Here is a 7,097-nt window from a genome sequence, read left to right as displayed (position 1 = left end):
ACCTCTGTACCCTTCATGGCACTTGCTCTGATCCCTCCCTCTTGTGCTAAGAGCTTAATCTGGACCCAGCACTCCTGATGGCCTCACCGATACTTGCCTGAGGGCCAGGATCCTTTCCCTTGGCCTGGTGTCACCTACAGCCTTCCTTCACGTATCCTCTGTCCCATCATTCAGGTTATTAATAAAATCTTAGATGCTGCCACTGCAGTATTGATCACTGAGTGGCCGCATCTTCAGTAGCAAGAATTGTGTCCTGCATACATAATCCTGTAGGAACCTTGCCCTGTGCTGTAAGTGACCACTCCCCAGCTTCTTGGAGACTGAGTATTTGCAGTGGGAAATTACCAGCTGCTGCAGGAAGAGAGGGGAGAAGGCGCCCGAGTTCTCTACCAGCCTCCCCTGAAAGCCAGAACTCTCCCAGATGGGGAAAGCTGCGTGGTCTGAGGAGGTGGCCAACGCCTCTGGGAGGGTGGAAAGGAGAAAAAACATCCAGTGTGTGTTTATGTGTATTTTTCAGGCGGTTCCAGCTGACATACCTGACCCTCAGTCTGAGGAAGCCTTTCCAGTTGGATGCTGAGGAGGGTCCTAGAGGCAGGAACACGCTTCTCACAAACCCTAACTGGCCAAGCTCTGATGCTGAGACTGCCCTGCTGGTCTGGTAGAAACCTGGTAGAAAGCAAGCAGGTTTCTCAGGGGAGGAACTTAACTGGTGACTCTGTGCCACCTTCCTCATATCGGGCTGACCTTGGCCTCTAGGATACTTCTAGCAGAGAGAGGAAAATAAGGAAACGAGAGCGCTTGCATTTAAGAAGAAACCACAAACTCTGCATTTGTGTCACTTCACTGTGAGCACCAGCAGAGCTGGGGCTGCAGAAATGCCCCGCTGTCCAGCAGCGCCAACCTAGAACAAGAAAGGAGGCTTTCTCATCCCAGGCATCCGCCCGGGATGCGTGTGACATGTCACGGCAGGCAGGAGTTGTGAAAGCGAGGCTCCCTGAAGCGGCGCCTCTCCCCGCTGCTTTTCTGAGAAGCAGCCGCAGCGAGAGGCTTGCGGGGGCTCTTCCCTTTCAGGAACTTGTAGGTGACGGTGGGTGTGCCTCGCTGGGCTGAGGTGACGCGCGGAAGGGTTGGCAAGCGGTGCCGGGGCAGGAGCACGAGGTTCCCGGCGCGGTGCAGCTCGCGGCGGCGCCTGGAAGGAAATCCCTGCCGAGAGGTTTGCTCGTGGTGTCACCCTTCTTCCCCAGGGCGGTTGCTGGCGTGGTCGGGTTGGCAGGAGGAGAGGAAGGCTTCACAAGTCTGCCTCGTGGTTACTGCAGCAAACGCCCCAATGCGCCGCTCTGCACCAAAAGCTGTCTCTGTCCTTTGCTCCCTGGTAGGAAGAGGCAGGTTAGAAAAGTGGTCAAAATTCTCCATGCCCTGAGGAAGCTACAGGTTTGCAGAAATGTCCCCTCTGGACACCGCTGAGGTTATTTATTAACAAAGAGCACGAAGGGAATTAACAAAGAGCATGAAGCCAGGCCAGGGGCATTACTGTCTTGTGCCCTTAGATATCTCTCTTCTTCAGGTGTAGTGACCTTAATTCATGCTGCTGGTTGAAGCCATGGCCCTTCAGCTTCTCTTAATATTTTGCATCTTCCGGGGATTCCTGGTGCTTGGCATGGGCATCCTCATGGAGACACTGCTCACCTGAGGGTATGTAGTGTTACACAAATGACACGTGGGTTTCTTCCAGGTCCAATCCCAGGCCTTTGGTCAAATCCAGGTCGCCACCAAGACACTTCTGTTACCTGCCTTTGGCTCTGGAACTGAGTTTGATTGTGGTCAGAGGCACTAATGGAATGCTGAGTGCTCCAGGTTTGGTGACAGGGTAACCACAGAGGAATCTTCTCTACCGGAAGGTTTCATCAGAAAGATCTCAGACATCAGCTTGATTATCACCTCTCTGGGTATGTGTTGTAATGGTTGGTTGTCATTAAAAAGTGTTGTTTCCATTTGAATTTCTGAAACTTCAGTTTCTCGTCGGTGGGTTTTGTTATGTCTTTGTTAAATTTAAAAGCTCCTAGAATCGGATACCTCCTTCCATGCAATGACACAGCCACTTCTGAAGTTTCTCTCTTCAAATTGAGAAGGAGCAGGGGCCGCTCTCATGCCCCCGAAGGGCTGCTGTCCTCACCATGGAGCAGTCCATAACTTGTTCAAACCCTCTGCAGGTTCCAGCAGTGGGATAGGTAGGCAAAGGCCACCTCCCTTGTCCTGCCTGGTGCACAGCCAGCAGTGGGAAGCTACAGCAAACTATCAGCTGCTGTGACCCTGGCTGAGCAGCTCTCCAGAGCAATTCCTGACCTTGCCAGCACACCCCAGGTAACTGGAAAATCCTGTTTATGCCTTTCAGTTCCATCTCGGGCTGCCCAGGAGGGGTAAAGGCCCTTCAGGGAAGAGGTTTCCACCTAGTGTTATTCTGATGTTGGGGCTAGACGTCGGTCTCTGAGACGCTGCCGGCAGGGCTTGGTGTGGAGCCCCAGCGAGGTGGTGGCTGTGAGCGGAGGAGCTCAGCCAGATCTTCCCTTTGCATTGTGGACATCATATTTATATTGTTATTTGATTTAAAATGCTGATGGCAGCAGATACTCTGTGCTAGGGAAAAGCAAAATTTCAAATGTTTTCCACCGAGACTTTCATTTCTTACTGAAATGCTGTTTTCTCAACGAGATCACAAGGCACCTCAGCTTGCTTCGCTTTCATCTCTGTCCCCAAACCCTCCTCTTCAAAGCTGGCAAATCTGTTTTTTTGATTCCACAGCAGGGCTGGATGATGCGGTGTCCTTGCAGTTTGCTGCCAAGTAATACCCCCACCCCCGGCTTCCCCTCCGTGCTCACCCCCCGGGCCTGGAAAAGGGGAAGCGAGAGCTCGGCTGTCCTTGGGGCTGCGTGTCCGCCTGCTCCTCTGCAAGGAGGAGCCCTGGGGGAGCTGGGCTCACCCCTGCCTCTTCCACGAGTGCCTCGGTGGGGAGCACCTTTGGGTGCAAAGCCAGCCCGACCCCTGCATCCCGCTGCCATGGGGTGGAGGAGGCGGCTCGTGGGAAGCCTGCGGCGGGGTCCCTGCGCTATTCTATGTGTGAGTCTCAAGCGGGCGCTGCCCGTTGTGCCCACGTGGGGCGAGCGCCGCGTCCCGCGGTGCCGCTTTGTCCCTCCGCCCGGGCTGTCTCGGTTTCGCTGCTGCTGGCTGCGGGCGCCAGCCCTGCTGGTGACGCACTCGAGCAGCGCTCACCCCCGGGCGGGCATCCTGTTTCCAAAACAGCCCGCGCAGCCCTGGGCACCCCTGTTCCCAAGGGAACCGGGAACCCCGTGTTCCCGGGTGGGGGGAGCTTGAGAGCGGGAGGAAAGGAGAAGGTGGGAATAGTTTGTTCTGAAGAGTGTGAAAGAGAGAGGTGCAGGAGCGATGTTGGACCATTCCTGTCCAGCTGCTCCCATGAGTGGAGGGGTTAGGGCAGCCGCTGCCGTGGGAGCTGCCGTGCGCCCCTTGCACCGGCATCGCTCCCACGTGCAGGGAAAGCCGCGCAGCGCCGCTCTGCAGCCCGTGTGGGCTCCCGTGTCCCTCGGCCAGTGACGGCTGTGCCGACCTTTGTAGGGTCTGAGGCTTCGGGCCGCCCACGCGTGGAAAGCAGCGAGTGGGGAGGGGGGGGAGTGGGGAAAATACACCCAGCTGCACCCGCGTGCACCCGGACACCAGCCGGGCTGAGCCCCGCGCGGGTCGCGGCCAAAGCCAAGCCCAACGCCGCTCGCACCGCCTCGAAGCGCACACGCTCCGCGCAGCTGTGGGCCGGCTCCCTCCTAAGGGCAGCGGTGGCAGCAGGAGCGGCGGCAGTGCCCGCGGCCGCCCCGGCGGCGCTGCCGCCACAGCCCTGCTCCGTGCGGGGCCCGCAGCGCGGCGGCGGCTGCAGGCGGCCCCGGGCACCGTCACCTCCTGCGCGACATCAAAGCGGCTGAGGTGGCGCGCGATGCAAATCAATGTTCCCTCAGCGCCGGGCCTGACCGCAGCGCCCGGCCGCGTGTGCCGCCGCAGCGCCCGGCTTCCCCGGCCGGTGCCGCCGCTGCGGGCTCCAGCGCCCGGCTGCTCCGGGGGCTGCTCTGTGGGCTCCATGGCCCGGGTCGTGCCCGCAGCTCCATGCCCGCCGATTGCTTCACCCTCGTCCCTAGGCTGCGGCGCGTGGCCGGGAAGCGCCCACAGGGTTTGCTGGTGTCTTGAGGGGGCCTGATCACCCCCTTTGCTTGCTCCTTGCTGTGGGAGAACCAACCGGGCTTGGACTCCTGGCATCCTGGCCGGGACGGGGACATGCTCTCCTCTGCTGTCCCTCTTCCCAGCCGTGTCCTCCCGCAGCGGACACGCTCCTCCAAGGCCTCACCGAGCCTCCACACAAACAGCATCAAGATCAAGGCAGGATCCTCCTGCATAGTAAGACCACCACCTGCCCCGCAGCCTGTGTTGGGGCAACCACTCTCACTATTGTTTTTTTGCTTGATTTTGCTTTCAAGCTACAGCAAGGCTCATTTTCTGGCGTGCCAAAGCTAGCGGCCAAGACCATCCCATTTCACACAGCACCTTCCTGGCAAAGAGAAGCGCGAAGAAGGCTCCCCAGCCGCGTGCCAGCAGGCGACACTGCACCACGCTGCTGCGGGGCGGCCAGCAGGGCCCACCCCGCTGGTGAGCACCATGCAACACATGCAAGTAATCACTGAGCGTATGGGAACACGAGCCAGCTTTCAGGAACATGGCCACTGTGGGGGAAGCGGTGCATTTCCTGGGCTGCGCTTGGAATATCTCCATGAACTTCTGTGAAGAGAGTCCAGCACGAAACACTGTGGACCACTGGGCTACCTACTCACCATGTACTCCCTTCCTCCCTTGGACACTATTCACACGGCAGATGAGAGCAGGAGACACTTGATATCCAGTAACTCAAAGGAATTAGTGTTGCAAGAACGGAAAGAGGAGATTTGCAAAGGCATTTCTCTCGGGAGCTGGGGCCAACTGTGGCCTCCTGCTGAGCAGCGGTGCATGCGCTCTTTCGGCTCTCCTAGAGATTCAAACCAGGACTTACGGGAGCTAAATGAGCCGCCTGCACAACCAGTAACCTCCAGAGCACCCCTAGAAGTCTGCACTCCAGGAGCTTTAGTCCCGCTGTCTCCCACCAAGTCTTTCTGTTGCACTGGAGCAAATCTTGTTTTAGCCATAACATGGCCACGAGGAAGAAGAGTTCAGCAGATATCAGGATCCCAGTATTCCTCTTCCCATAATGGGGCTGATTTCAAGACAGGGAGAGAAACAAGCATGCTGATAAGACTGTCCTTTGGCTCAGCCAAGGTGGCCCGAGCATAAGATTTGGCCAAGCAACTTGCAATTTGTGAGCCACAAGGTGACAGTGGCCTCACTGCTCACCGGAGAGCAGCAGCCCTGATGCCATCAGCTGACCTGACCCGCAAGGCAGCTCTGGTTGGGCCATTTCTGCCCCTTAGGCTCCTTTCTGGGACCTTGCCGGGGGATCTCTCAGCAATTCATAAACCTCTGATGGAGAATAGGTTTTTTGAGGGATGGTTACAAATCTGGAGCTTCCAGATACAAATCTGGAGGTTGGTTGACCATTTGTGCTCCCATAGGCACACGGTCCACCGGAAAATTTGCAGCAGACTCTAGCACTCGTGTTCTTGCCACCCTATATTCTGCACAAGTCATAGCCGTATTGATGGTATCGCTGCGTGGAGAGACATGACTGCGCTTGTCCCAGCACTACGCAGATGACTCCACCACGTTATCAGCTCAACTTTTCTGGGATTTTTTTTTCAATCACCAAATACCAGAAGTTGTCTGCTTGTTTGTTTCCTGGGCAAAATCCTGACTTCTCCACAGCTAAACTGCAACAAACCAGTATCAAAGAAATGCTGGAAAGCAGGAGAGCGTGTATCAAAAAGGAAGCTCTTCAGAAGGTCCACCGGTCTGCTGGCATATAGAGCTTTAGAAAGCCCCCATCTCTCCTGTGCTGCCGGAATGTGAGCCCTAGGAAAGCCACAGGCACTTTATTTTCTAGTGTTTACTCATATCTCTAACCAGATCTACACTGATTTGGTAGGCAGTAATGACAGCGCTGGTGATTCATATTTGTTATTAATCCATAATTATAATTGTTACGGTGCCCAGTCTCCAGGGAGGAAGACCACTTCAGTGAAAAATGATCAGCAGACAGACTTGACCACCAAGATGTGAGAAAAACGACTTGCAAAGCAAAGAAGTGCTGCGTGAATCATTTGATGATTGCTTTCCTACAGCCAGGCTGGGTCTCTTACAGGAAGCTCTGCATCCAGCATGGCAGGATGAAGCACCAGCTGCTAGGGAGGGGACCTGATCTTCAGCCTGGGAAAGGAGGCTCTGCGCTAGTTCCTTGCTAAGTGTCCCAGCCCGGAGAGCCACTCACTCGCTTGGTATCTCAGCCCAGCTGGGCTTGAGCGGGTGCCAGGAAAGAGACCCAAGTGCAGACACCTCCAACTGCTCCCATCGTCAGCACAGGGATGGAAAAACGTCCCAACCGGACTCGAATTTGTCGCATGTAACACGGAAGAAACCGCCGCTTCCACCACGGCTGCCTTCGGTTGACCTAGTTGAGTCACGGGCAGACGGCGCACAAGTTAGAGACATCCTGCATGGAGCGGAAAAGAAAAAAAAAGATAATAATAAAAGAAGTGCTTCTGGCAAAGTCCCCGTGGGGCAGTGGTGAGCTGGCAGGGCCCCTGCTCGCCCAGGAGAAGCTCCTACACAAGGGACGGGGGGAATACACCCCAGAGAGGGAGGAGCACAGAGGGCAAGAGCAGGGTAGGAGAAGGCAGCGAGGCTCTGGACAAGCCCCTGCCAGCACCTTACTGGATCCCACGGGCACTTCAGGCGAGCTGGGCACGTCTAGACATGCGTTAATTGCTTGTAGGCTTGCTCCAGTTGCAAGGGACAGGCAGGCAGGACCCAGGGCCTGGTGACCAGCCTCGGAGCTGACCAGTGTCCCTCTTTGTGCTGCCGGTGTCCCGGCTGCTCCGGGAGCCAAAGTGGAGCGGCTG

This window comes from Nothoprocta perdicaria, unplaced genomic scaffold, assembly GCF_003342845.1.
Source record: "Nothoprocta perdicaria isolate Ctin4 unplaced genomic scaffold, notPer1 scaffold_34, whole genome shotgun sequence".
In the NCBI taxonomy this organism is placed as follows: domain Eukaryota; kingdom Metazoa; phylum Chordata; class Aves; order Tinamiformes; family Tinamidae; genus Nothoprocta; species Nothoprocta perdicaria.
Note: the sequence above shows the minus strand (reverse complement) of the source record.